The sequence below is a fragment of the Prionailurus viverrinus genome, chromosome F1, assembly GCF_022837055.1.
Source record: "Prionailurus viverrinus isolate Anna chromosome F1, UM_Priviv_1.0, whole genome shotgun sequence".
Lineage (NCBI taxonomy): Eukaryota > Metazoa > Chordata > Mammalia > Carnivora > Felidae > Prionailurus > Prionailurus viverrinus.
This window is the reverse complement of record NC_062577.1, coordinates 57,575,760-57,589,613: the sequence shown is the minus strand read 5'-3', so window position 1 is coordinate 57,589,613 and position 13,854 is coordinate 57,575,760. Positions and strand designations below refer to the sequence as shown.

General features: G+C 52.2%; 1 protein-coding gene across 1 annotated transcript in view; it reads left to right on the top strand.

Annotated features, from left to right (window-relative positions):
• UCK2 (uridine-cytidine kinase 2) overlaps positions 1–11,111 on the top strand; it is a 104,789-nt gene extending 93,678 nt beyond the window's left edge. The window contains exon 10 of the transcript XR_007148195.1: positions 11,101–11,111. The gene's annotated coding sequence lies outside the window, so the exon portion shown is untranslated. The remainder of the gene's footprint in view (positions 1–11,100) is intronic.
• Positions 11,112–13,854: the final 2,743 nt, after the last annotated feature.

Below are 13,854 nucleotides of genomic sequence, written 5' to 3'. Positions count from 1 at the left end.
CTTAAAAACAATCTGTCAATTCGATCACAACGAATGTTTTTAAAACTTCAGCTTAGGGGCGCCTGGGTGGCTCAGTCGGTTAAGTGGCCGACTTCGGCTTGGGTCATGATCTTGCGGTCCGTGAGTTCGAGCCCTGCGTCAGGCTCTGTGCTGACAGCTCAGAGCCTGGAGCCTGTTTCAGATTCTGTGTTTTCCTCTCTCTGCCCCTCCCCTGTTCATGCTCTGTCTCTCCCTGTCTCCAAAATAAAAAAAAAGTTAAAAAAAATTAAAAAACAAACAAACAAAAAACTTCAGCTTAAAGTGAGATTTCCATGCAGACATTTTGGTGTGTGTGCATGCACGTGCGTGTGAGTGTGCGTGGGGACTGCCGGGGTGGGAGTGAGCACCGCAGGAAAGGCTGGTTTACAAGAGCATCTCCTCTGAGATGGTTCTAATCAGTTTTATGTTAGAGATTTATTTACTCTTGCAAGGATCACTCAGTCAGCAACAACATCCTCCAGTTTACTAATCAATATTCTAGAGCATGGCTTCTGGATGTACTTGGATCTGGAGACTTTTCTCTTGGCTGCATTTTTGTGCGTGTGAGCACAGGGAGAAGGGGTTAATACACGCTTGCCTCTGTGTGCTGCTGTAGCACTGAGGAGGACTGGCAGAGGTAGCTTCTGCGTGTGTGTGTGTGTGTGTGTATATGTATAGGTGTGAGTAGGTATGAGTGGGTATGTGTGAGTGTGCATGTATGTATATTTGTGAGTGTGTATATATATATGTGCAAGTGTGTGTGTGTGAATATGCGTGCTGTATGTGTGAGTGTGCATGTGTATATGTGTGAATGTGCATGTTTAAGTGTGTATGTGTGAACATATATGTGCATGTGTGTGAGTGTACATGCGTACATGTGTGATTGTGTGTATGTGTGCATGTGTGTGTGTGAGTGTGCAAGCGAGTGTGTATGTGTATGAGAATGCATGTGTGAGTCTATGAGGGTGTCTGTGTATAGATGTGTGCGTGTGCATGTGTGAGTGAGTGTGCATGTGTATATGTGTGAGTGTGCACGTGAGTCTATGTGTGCGCGTGTGTGAGTGTAGGTGGGTGTGCATGTGAGCGTGCACATGTGTGAGTGTGCATGAGCCCACATGTGAGTGTATGTATGTATGAGTGTGAGTATGCGTGAATGTGTGTGCATGTGTGTATGTATGAGTATGCATGTGTGTATATGTGTGAGTGTGCATGTATGTGTGTATGCATGTGTGCATGTGTGTATATGTGAGTGTGCATGTGTGTATATGTGTGTGTGCATGTATATGTAGGTATGAGTGTGCATGTGTGTATATGTGTGAGTGTGCATGTGAGTCTATGTGTGCGTGTGAGTGTAGGTGGGTGGGCATGTGAGCGTGCACGTGTGTGAGTCCACATGAGTGTGTGTATGCATGAGTGTGAGTATGCGTGAGTGTGCGTGTGCATGTGTGTATATGTGTGAGTGTGCATGTGAGTCTGTGTGCGTGTATGTGCGCGTGTGTGAGTGTAGGTGGGTGTGCATGTGAGTGTAGGTGGGTGTGCATGTGAGTGTGCACGTGTGTGTGTGCGTGAGTCCACGTGTGAGTGTATGTGTGTATGTATGAGTGTGAGCATGAGTGGGTGTGCCTGAGCATGTGTGTAGGTATGAGTGTGCATATGTGTGAGTGTGCATGTGAGTCTGTGTGCGTGTATGTGTATGTGCGCGTGTGTGAGTGTAGGTGGGTGTGCATGTGAGTGTGCACGTGTGAGTGTGCGTCCACGTGTGAATGTGTGTGAGTGTGAGTACGTGTGAGTGTGTGTGTGCACGCGTGTGTGCATCGGCCAGAACACACCCGGCAAATTACACCATCTCCCGTACGCTCTTCGTTCTCCAAAGCGCCGGGCCTCACAACTCCACCAGGAGGCGGAACTGAACATCCCCCCCATCCTGTCCTCTGTCAACCCTCACAGGCGGCCGGTGCTGTGTGTCCGGCACCGAAATACGTTAGTTTTCAATGTCCCTTGACTTCCGTGAGGTGGATCATATTACCTCATTTTATGTAAAAGGCACCGAGGTTTAGGAAAGGTCAAGTAAGCTACGTCAAGTCAGCAGTGCGTGGGGAAGCCGGAAGTTGACCTGTGTCTTTCCGATCGCGAGACGCAAGCTCTCCCTGGCTCCCTGGCACCCCTCCTGTGTCCCAGCACCTCACAGGCGGAGTCCCGCCTTCCCCCCCTCCCCACCTGGGTGTCCTCGCAAGCGCCCTGCTCCCCACCGACCCTGACCTGCTCACCCAACCGGCAGGTGATCGTTCCCTCTGCCTCCCGGCCTGCGCCTCCGGTCCCCACGCGGCGTCCCCACGTGGGACCGTGGCATTCACACCTGCGTTTGAGTCGGCCCTTCGGGGGCCGCTCCTTGGAACCCAGTAGTCTGCAGGGGAGGGGGTGCTGCTTCCTCCGACTGTTCCCCACACGCGGCACTTGAGACAGGACTGGCAGGTGAGGGGAGCAGGACCGTGAGGGCTGCTGCCCGAGAAGGTCTGGGGCTGATCTTGTCCCGAGTGCCAGGACGCAGGGGGACTAAGACTTGCCGAGAGGACTGTGCGGTGAGGACTTGGCCGGGATGAGCCTGGGGGCGAAGGAAGCAGCAGGCGGGGTAGGGCTTGTGTTACTTGGAACTCTAGAAGAGCCCAAGCTAGCCATCCAGTCGTGTTCTCCGCGAAGTTCATGCTTTTTTTTTTTAAAGTTAATTTATTTATTTTGAGCAAACGAGATCATGAGTGCATGCGCGTGAGAGGGGGAGGGGGCAGCGAGAGAGGGAGAGAGAGAATCTTAAGCAGGCTCTGCACTGTCAGCGGCTCGATCTCACAAACCATGAGATCATGACCCGAGCTGAAATCGGGAGCTGGACGCTCAGCTGACTGAACCACCCTGATGCCCCTGTGCTTTTTTTTTTTTAATTTTCTTTGTACCAGAATGCAGATGGTGTGTGTGTGTGTGTGTGTGTGTGTGTGTGTGTGTGAGGTGAAGGTGGGGGCATGAGTTTTACTGTCCAGCTGAAGGACTGGAATCTTTGTATTTTATTTTGCAATGACTATAGAATTTTCTTCACATCTCACAAATTAAAACCCTTAGCTTTGAGAATATGGTTAAATCTATTCAAGGACACCGCTCAGGGCTATTGATTTACACTCTCCAAAAGGACGCACTTGTCTTTAAATCACATTTTTCTGAAGATGGGAAGTGGGACACCTCAGGTGCTGACTTGCAGTCTAGCGCGTGTCCATGTCGCCGAGCACGGGAAGGGACTATTCTAGACAGGACGCTGGCGGCTCCCGCGCTGGTTTCCGGGACTCTCTTTAGAGTGGTCATCTGTCTGCCGCTAGGCATGAGGGAGACAGCAAGGAGCACTGCACAAATCGGGATGTGGTCGGGAAAACAATGCTGGCAATGGTATGCAGACCTAACCAGACTGGGAAGTCCGTCCACGTATTATTGTGCCCGCTCAAAATCCTGGCCTCAGGTTCTCACAGACCTGCGGGCAAATCTCAACTCCAAAAAGAAATCTATGGGGTCAGAAGTCAGGATAGACCAAAGTGCTTACCTTTGTGGAGGAGGGAAGGGAAGGGCTGGGGAGGAGGGAAGGGAAGGGCTGGAAGAGGGCAGGAGAGGGGCTTCAGAATGGTAAGATTCCGTTTCTTGAATCGGGTACGTGTATCCTCTTTGTAAGAATCGCCCGCTGCAAGGTTAGGGTCTCCAGTCATTTCTGTTGTGCTTCAGTAAAAAAAAAAATTTTTTTAAATCTATATTTCTCATCTTACTGTGTGGTCTTGGTCAAGTGACTTAACCTCTCTGAGCCTCTTCAGTTAAGCATCTGACTTTTAATTCCGGCTCAGGTCACGATTGCACGGTTGTGGGTCCGAACCCTGCATCGGGCATTGCTGAGCATGGAACAAGCTTGGGATTCTCTCCCTCTCTCTCTCTCTCTGTCTTTCCCCCTCTCTCTCCCTCCCTCTCTCTGTCTCTCTGTCTCCCTCTCCCTGTCTCCCTTTCTCTCTCTCTCCCTCTTTCTCCCTTTCCCTCTCTCTCTCTCCCTCCCTCTCTGCCTCTCTCTCTGTCTTTCCCCCTCTCTCTCCCTCCCTCTCTCTGTCTCTCTGTCTCCCTCTCTCTCTCTCTCTCCCTCTCTCTTTCTCCCTCCCTCTCTCTCTCTGTCTCCCTCTCTCTCTCTCTCTGCCCCTTCCCCACTCACACTCTCTTTGTCTGTCTCAAAATAAATGAGTAAACATTAAACTCTCTGAGCCTCAGTCCGCTCACCCTGCCTCCAGGCGCTGTGAGGACTCCGTGAGCAAATGCCTCCAAGGTCTTCGCCGGGGCCCCCCTGGCGCGTGGCTCAGCAGATAGTCTTGTCTCTGCTGTGGCTGCTGTCGCGGGGGCCACACCAGACCCCCACGCCCTGGGCTACCCTGCCAGGTTTCTTCATACCCCGTGCCTCCTTTCGCACGTTGTCCTGCCCACCCACGATTGTCCCCACCTACCCACGGTCACCAGACCTCGTTCAGGGTGCACCCCGAACACTTTTTCCTCGTCCCTTTTCCTCAACCCTAGATTCGTCCTCGCTGCTTCTCCGGGGGTCTCGCGACCTGTCTCCCACCACCAGACTGAGAGCACAGCACCCTGTAACGTCCCACTTGGCACCTCCGCAAGCCCCTGGGGAGCAGGCGGTCGGGAACGTGTATGGAAATGGAGCGTCCCATGTGGAAAGGGGACGGAAGGCCTGGCCGCCTGGATGGGAGGGCTCTGACGTGCCTCCCCCCGGAGTTGTGCCTTTGTCCCACCGTCTTGCATGAAAGTGGCGCATGCTGTGTTTTCACGACGGGGAAATGTCCTGTGCAAACCGTGCAGCGGATGTTAGATGGTGCATCTGGCCTGCCGTCTTGACGGGGGCGGCTGAGGAGCCAAGGGCGTTTCGTGGCCGGTGCTGGGCCTCCCGCCGGACACGCTGAGGGGTTCCGCTGTCTCCAACGCAGGGGGTCCCTGGCCAGGGTCGGGGCGGGGGGCGCTGCTTCCAGCGCAGGTTCAGGCCTCCTGATTGGTCACCCCGCACACTGCACACTTACCCTCCTCTTTCTGTTCTGGGGCTCTGGGCTCCCTTTTTTGTTTCTGGGGATGACCTCACGCCCTCCCACCCCCACCCCGCCCGGCCCCCGTCTTCACAGGCAGGTTGTTAGGATCGCAGTCCTATTAACTCCCTTCCAAACAGATCCCGAACCAGCCGCTTCTCACCATGCCTGCTGCTTACCTTCTGGTTCCAGCCACCCTTGTCTGTCAGATGCAACAAGCTAGTAGCTTCGTCACTGGACGGGGCCCCCTGCTTCCAATTCACTGCCATATTCTAAGACTATAAATCAAATCAAGCCACTCACTTGTTCCATAATTCTCCAGTTCTTGACACGCTTATGAAGAAAACCTCAAATCTTGTTGTCCTGTGACCAACAAGGCTGACTGTCCCAAGACTCACCCCCTGTCTCCAGCTCTAAGACCCCACCTCCAACCACCCTCCTTCTTGCTGGTTCTCAGCCATGATGTCTTACTTCCTAGTGCTAGGTCCCTGCATGGCTCCCTTCTTGGGAACTTTGCGTTGGCCCTTCCCTCTGCCTGGAGTGCTCTTCCCCCAAGAGTCACATTTTCTGACTTCACTTGGGTCTCTGACGGATGTGTTGCTGAGGGCAGTCATCCTTGATGACTCAGCCTGTCTTCAGCCCCGCTTTCATTTTTCCAGTGTTTATTGATTTATTTTGAGAGGAGGGGGGGAGGGGAAGAGAGAGAGGAAGAGAGAGAATCCCAAGCTGACAGCGCAGAGCCTGATGTAGGGCTTAATCCCACAAACTGTGATATCCTGACCTGAGCTGAAATCAAGAGTTGGACACTTAACTGACTGGGCCACCCAGGTGGGCCCTAATTTCATTTTTGAAAGCTGTCTATTTATTAATTTTTAAGAGGGAGGGAGGGAGAGAGAGAGAGAGAGAGAGAGAGAGAGAGAGAGAATCCCAAGCAGGCTCCTCACTGTCAACACAGAGCCCAATGTGGGGCTTGAACTCACGAAATGTGAGATCCTGACCTGAGCTGAATGAAGTTGGATGCTTAACCAACTGAGCCCCCTCGGGTGCTCCATTTTAAAACTGAGATTACATTTAGGTCTGTCTCCATCTACCTTCCTCCTCCTCCTCCCCCTCTCCCTCCTCCTCCTCCTCCTTCTCCTCCTCCTCCTCCTCCCCTTCTTCTTCTTCTTCTTCTTCTTCTTCTTCTTCTTCTTCTTCAAGTTTATTTATTTATTTTGAAAGAGAGAGAGAGTAGGGTAGGGGCAGAGAGTGGGAGAAAGAGAATCCCAAGCAGGCTCTGCACTGTCAGCACAGAGCTTGATGCAGGGCTCCGACTCAAGAACTGCGAGTTCATGACCTGAGCCGAAATCAAGAGTCGGACGCTTGACCGACTGAGCCACCCAGGCGCCCCTGCCTCCCTTTCCTTCTATGTGGATAATTCTTTTGTGTCTGTTTCTTCACTAGAATGTAAGTTTTGTGAGTAAGGACTTTGTATGGTTTCTAGATAGATTGTCTAGCACACAGACATGTTCAGTATATATTTATTGAACAGGTGAATGAGCGAAAGGAGATAATGCGTGTGGAATCACCCTGAAAAGTGGAAGCATCACCCCTAGGTTGAGGTTGTTGTCCCTTGCTTCTGCCTCCTGTGGCGGTAAAGTCACCTGCTAGTTGAGCCCTGGTTTCTCCCGGGCTAGCAGTAAAAGCCCGGGCTTTGGAACCAATAACTTGGTTCAGATCCCAGCTCTGTGACTTGCTCACTGTGTGGTCTTAGATAAGCTACTGAATCTCTTTCAGCCTTCATCTTCTCTTCAGTAACTAATGCCAATCACGCCTGCCTCAGGGCTGATTGATGATGCTCAGAGATATAGGCAGTATGTCCCTTGGCCCAGAGTGCCACTCACACATGACTTCTGCCTTCACATCTGCATTCAGGAGGGACATAATTAGGGATATAGTAGGTCCCCCACCTTGGCCATAAATTCAGTCAGTATTCTCCAACTCAGCTCTTCCAATAAATTTGATTTAAAAAAACCCTATTTCATCACTTTTTAAACATGTTTATATATTTTGAGAGAGCGAGAGAGCGAGAGAGAGAGAGAGAGAGAGCGAGAGAGCGAGAGAGTGAGCTGGGCAGGGACAGAGAGAAAGGGAGAGAGAGAATCCCAGGCAGGTTCTGCACTGTCAGCACGGAACCTAATGCTCGATATCACAAACCGTGAGATCACGACCTGAGCCGAAATCAAGAGTCAGTTGCTCAACCGACTGAGCCTCCCAAGCGCCCCAAAACCATTTCATCTTTGTCTCTTTTTTTTCAATTAGTTCTGAACCCAGGAGGGGCATTATTTATTTGCCCCCTACATGCATGATCTTATTTGACCTTTGCGGCAACTCTGTGAGACAGGGCAGGTATTAGTTTCCTCTCCCTTTCTCAGCTGAGTAAACTAAGGCTTGGGGATGGCATGTCCTGAGTAAGACCACACACTTAACAAGTGGCAGAGCTGGGAGTCCCCGCCGAGCCACCTAGCTCAGAGCCCGAGGTCCTTTCCGTTTGGCCACGGGCATGTGTGGGCGAGATGTGGTCCATCCCACGTGTCAGGGGAGGGGATGGTGGAGGATAGGACCAGCAGGTCTGCTCCGGTGCTGCTGGGGGCGTCATCGTCATCGTCAAAGGCACTGGGCTGGAGACCTAGAAATCCAGTTTGGGGCGGAGGAGGGTGCCGGAGTCAGGGGGAGGGAGCAGAAAGGGCACTAGGGACTTTCAGTCCCAGCTGGGGAAGAGCAGAGGGAGCCCATTAGCTGGAGCCCCAGCTGAGGCTAAGCTGCCTGGCTGGAAAGAGACAGGCAGGGGGCCCTGAAGCCAGCCCTTCCCACCGCCAGCAGGAAAGCACTGAGAGCCAGCCTTAGTGGGAAGTCTTGCATAGGAGCAGAAGAACAGCACCTGGGGAGTCAAAGACTTTGTGGGGTCTAGGAAAGGCCCCGCTTGCCTCTCACAGACTTACGTGTCCATTTCTCCAGTGCAGCAATGTGAGGATGGGGGTCAAGATGTTACTGTGATCCAGGAGGGCTGACATTTCCAGCCACGGCCAGCCGTGAGGCTGGACCCTGCTTCGATCGGCCCCCAGGACTTAGTAGCGGAAGGGTGCTCCAGAGGGCCAGCTGTCCCAGTCGGAGCTGGTTTGGACCCTGTGTTTCGCGCCCTGGATCCAGGCTGTGGTTCCCAGCAGAGAACGCCTGTCTCCCAGCTTCACTGCTTCCTCTGATGGCTTCCAGCTCCACCCCCAAGGGATACGGCTGCGGGGTCTAGGAGCAAAAGCGGGCTCAGGGCAGGTGTTGGGGAAGCCTCGCATCTCCAGGCTACCCCACCCCAGGATTCCTTGGCCGGCCAGGCTTCTTTCTCGTGGACGACCTGGTCCACTGCACGAGTCCCCCTCCTCCTGTGGGAGGTGACGGGCTTGAGGTTTTAGAGTCAGAAAATGCCAGTGGGCTTTCTGCTGGCTCGAGAAAGTTCCTTAAGGTCTCTCATTCACAGATTCTTCCCTTGTAAAAATGTGCCTCAGTAATATTCATCTCTTAGGGTCACTGTGACCCTAGCAGGCCATCACAGCGGTAAATGCATGTTTTCATCCCCCCGACCCCATACCTTGCCTTTACTCCCCCTGCATTTTTTACATGGTGTGGCAATTTTTCACATTTGTTGTTTCCTTGAGTTAAGAAATAGTCTCCAGAAGATCTATATTCTATTTTTGAGATAGAGTGCAAGCAGGGAGGGGCAGAGAGAGAGGGAGACAGAGAATCCCAAGCAGGCTCCCCACTGTCAGGGCAGAGCTGATGCAGGGCTCGAACTCACAAACTGTGAGACCATGACCGGACCTGAAATCAAGAGCTGGCCACTTAACCAACTGAGCCGCTCAGGTGCCCCCTCCAGAAGATCCATAGACCAGAGTGTTGCAGGGAGGGGCTACACTGGTAAGAGGCATCCACTGAATCCCAGCCCTGGGGATAGTTGATCACATGTAGTTAGCTAAGGTGTTTTTTTTTTTTTTTTTTTTTTTAATGTTTATTTATTTATTTTGTGAGAGAGAGAGCAAGTGCACACAGGGGGAGGGGCAAAGAGAGAGAGGGAGAGAGAGATCCCAAGCAGGCTCTGAGCTGTCAGCACAGAGCCCAACATGGGGCTTGAACTCATGAACCGTGGGATCATGATCTGAGCTGAAGTCGGACACTTAACCGACTGAGCCACCCAGGTGCCCCATACCTAGTTAGCTATTGACAGCAGGGAGGGGACAGGCTCGGTAAGCATCGAAACATGTGGGTGGAAAGGCCCAGAACATGGGAGAAGTCTTACCTTAGGAGAAAGAGGTGACAGGAAGAAGCAGCCTCGTGGCCAGACAAAGCTGTGAAAGGGGACTCATGATGGAGGAGACGAGGCAGACACGCACAGGGGTCGGCTTAGGGCTGCTGGCCCCAGCAACTGAACCCGTGATGTTGAGCCTGCAGGGACTCCGGACCAATCTGCTCTGTTGGCCGGCCAGAAGCTCACAGCCATCTTCTGGAAGACTTCATCCAGAAAGTGTTGTGGCTCTCGGCAGTCCTGGGGCAGCTCTGAGCATCTACTGCAGAGCCATTCAGCCCTCACCCCGAGTGCCGCTGTGTCCCCAGTGCCCAGCCAGTGCCTGGCACAGGCATGATTGTGCCGGTGATCAACACCTGGCCCTGCCCCCCGGGAGCTCTCGGCAGGTCCCAGCAAGACCAGGCTTCAGACACTAGCCAGCCTCACCTCCTGCCTTGGTCACACTGAGCCACTTTGTCTCCTGCAATGTGCTGCTCGGGGTAATGAAATAGTCATAATGAAACCCTGAATATTTAAAGCTCAGAGAGCCGCAGCCCTGTACCATGCTGAGCTAAAAATAAATCATCCTGGAGAAGGCCTCAGTGGGCTCCATTTTCTCTGCTTTACCCGCCTTGCCTGTTGGAGCTTTACTTTGTGTGTGGATTGGAGGCCGTGTTTGATAGATCTCTTAGCACTTCCATTCATTTTCCTTGAGTAAATTCAACAAAAAATTTTGAGGGCCTACGCTGGGCCAGCCAGCCAGGGATTTCTGTCTGTTTTGTTCATGGCTGTAGCACCAATGCTTAAAATGTGCTGGCCCGTAGAAGGAGATCCATAACCTGTCGCCTCGGATGTAGCCCTATGACAGGTCCGTGTTATTCTCTTTTACATAGTGTAAGCCAAGGTCACCACGTGCCCCTGTAGGGGCCCCCCAAGATGTTATCCTAAATGGACAGCCCACTTTGCCCATTGGCCGAATCCCTGTACATGTTTCTGATATTTCATGGTCCACTTGTGGGGAACAAAATGGAGGGAGCAGTAAAATTAGGGGTAGATTGCCCTCCCAATACTTTTTTTTTTTTTTCAACGTTTATTTATTTTTGGGACAGAGAGAGACAGAGCATGAACGGGGGAGGGGCAGAGAGAGAGGGAGACACAGAATCAGAAACAGGCTCCAGGCTCTGAGCCATCAGCCCAGAGCCCGACGCGGGGCTCGAACTCACGGACCACGAGATCGTGACCTGGCTGAAGTCGGACGCTTAAACGACTGCGCCCCCCAGGCGCCCCCCCAATACTTTGTTTTGAGCCTTAGGAGGACTGTCCTTAGTTTCTTTCAAAAGTGGATCTACCTAAACCTAAGGCCAGATGTATCAGGGATATTCTTCATGATGGAGTTGACTTCCTCCACCTTTTTTTTTTTTAAGTTTATTTATTTTGACAGAGAGAGAGAGAGAGAGAGAGAGAGAGAGAGAGCAAGTATAAGCAGGGGAGGGGCAGAGAGAGGGAGAGACAGAATCCCAAGCAGTCTCTGCCCTGTCAGCGCAGGGCCTGACGTGGGGCTTGAACTCATGACCCATCAGACCATGACCTGAGCCGAGATCAAGAGTCAGATGCTTAACTGAACCACCCACGTGCCCTTCCCCCCCGCCCCGCCCTCTTACTTCTGCCTTCTGTTAGATCTGACGCTGTCACGGGGCATCATGCCAATTCCTACCTGGGAACCAGCAAGTTTTGATGGTATTGGGGGTTGAAGATAAGGAGTCGTTGCCTCCTGTGAGAGGCGAGGGGGGAGCAAGGCATGTCATGGCTGCAAGGACCTTGGACCAGTGGTTCTCCAAGTGCTTCCCGAGACCAGCAGTGTCAACACCACCTGGGGAACTTCTTCCAGTTGCAGAGTCTCGGGTCCCACTCTGGACTTGCTGATTGAGAAACTCGGGGGAGGGCCCAGCTGTTTGTGTTTGGACAAGTCCTCCACATGGTTCTTGGGCACACTAAGCTTGCCCTGGACCATGCTGCTGTGGACCAGGGTCTCTCGACATCAGCACCACAGACATTTGGGGCCAGGTAATTCTTTGTTGTGGAGGCTGTTCTGTGCATTGTAGGATGTTTAGAGCATCCCAGGGCCTCTCCCCACTGGGTGCCAATAGCACCTCCCCATTGTGACAACCCAGAGTGTCTCCAGACATTGCCAAATGTCCCCGATGAGGCAAAAAGCATCCTTTTGAGAACTAGGGGTCCAGCCCCTTGCTTCGGAAAATGTGGCCAGTGGCCCAGTAACATCGACCTCACCTAGGAACTTGGTAGAACATCTCGGAACTTGGTAGCCCCCACCCCAAATATCCTGAATCAGAACCTGCCTTTGCCAAGGTCCTCAGGTGACCTGTCTGCAGTTGGAGGTTGGCAAACACTGACCTAGAGGGAGCACCTCCTCAAGGTCATGTCTCCGAGGTCACGTCCGGGTGCTTCTTTGCTTTGGTTATTTCTGAAGTTTGACAGACTGCCTGCTGGATCCTGAGGCCACAGTTTTCGGGGGCCCCTGGCTCAGAGGGACCCCTGACGGTGAGCCAGACTTTCACCTGCCACGGGGATGGCAGTGTCTGATGTTTTTCTCATGATCAGATTGGGGTCTGGGTTTGGTGGGGAAACCACAGAGATAAAGGGTCACTTACCTCGCGTCGTGTCATAGGGTAGTTTTTACTTCTTTTCCCCAGTAACTGATTATATTTTCCAAAAACCAAAATGCTCAGGTGCCCACTCCCCCCAGCAGCAGAGTAACTTTACCTTGTCTTGCTGGTTGCAAAGCAACTCTTGTATAATAAAGTGCTTTTGCAGCGTTCCAGCATCTTCTGCCCAGAGTCCCCTACGGGCCAATGAAAGCAGCCAGGCGCTGTGAGAGCCGAGAGGTGACACCAAGTCCCACCTTTCTTTCGTTAATGGGGAGTGATAGGCACAGCCCTTCTCTAATGAGCAGCCAGCCGCTCAGCAATTTTCCTTTTACGGTTCCCGTTTCTGATCACTGCACCATACTAATTAGGCAGGTTGACAGCAGGCTCCCGGAGAACAAAGGCTGGTTCCATACAAAGGCGGTAAGAGGATTCGAAAGCCCTGTGAGGGGTGAGGTCCCCGCGTGGTACATTCTGGCCTGGTCTCCTCGGGTGCCCGGGGCAGAATCTCCTCCCCGGTGCAGCAGCGTTAACCGCCCTGGGAAATTCTCTCCAGCAGAACACTTTGTTGCCTTTTCGATGAATTTCCAACAGCCCTTCCTTACAACACCCTCCCTCTCACGCCCTACGGAGAAGGCATCAGATGAAAACATCTCCCCTACTGGCCCGACAGACTTGACCAAACTTCCTCTGCTTGAAGAAACACCACTGAGTTAAGATAGTAAAGATTTCTGTTCTGGTGCAAATGTTGTGTGAAGTCAGTGTATTCGTTTTCCGTGGCTGCTGTAACAAATCAGCACAAACTTAGTAGATTAAAACTTTGCAAATCTGTTATCACTGCAGTCTGGAGGTCGGAAGTCTGAAATGGGCCTGATGGGCTAAAATCAAGGCGTTGGTGGGGCTTCGTTCCTTCTGGTGGTCGGAGGAGAATCAAATCCCTTGCCTTTTCAGCTTCTAGAGACTGCTTGCGTTCCTTGGCAAGCATCATATTTCTTCCCTGACTTGGATGTTTCTACCTCGTTCTTGTAAGGACCCTACGATTCCATTGGGCCCCCTCAGTGAATCCAGGATAATTGCCCCATCCCAAGATACTTAATCACATCCGCAAAGTCCTTTTTGCCATGGATGGTAGCATATCCATACGTTCCTGGGATTAGGATTTGGACATCTCTGATGGGGGCGTTGTTTGGCCTGCCGCACCCGATTTATTCTTCTGATTAATGGCAATAATAACAGTATCTATAATAGGCACTAAATTGTGAGTTCTAAATTAGATCCTATATGTCCTTTGTTTGCCACAGACCCTGGAACATGGTAAGCCCTGGTAACTGTTAACGAGTTATTATTGGAATATTGAGTACGCTATTATTGGGATATGGAGTATTGGAAATTGAGAGAGTTCTCTGTCATTGCCACGTTGGTGGTAGTTCCATTGGCCAGTTGTTTGGAAAGGCCAGGAGGTGATCGCAAACGGAGTGGGTCTGGTTTACCAGGGGACCTGGGGAGAAGCACCACGAAGGTTGGGAATGCGGGAGTTGTCTAGGGTAGGACAGATCTCAGCGGGGCTTTGTCAAGAGCAGGCGCTGGGTAACATGGGTGGGGAGAGCGAGATATGCAGGGCTGTGTGAGGCGCACCGTGAGGAGGGGAGGGATGAGACCATGCAAGAGAATCGATGTTTGCTTAACTCTTCGACTCTAACGTTTTTCTCAAGTCTCCCTGACCGCTAGTTGGCGATGGCTAATCTCAGATGCCTGCTGCCTTAGCGCC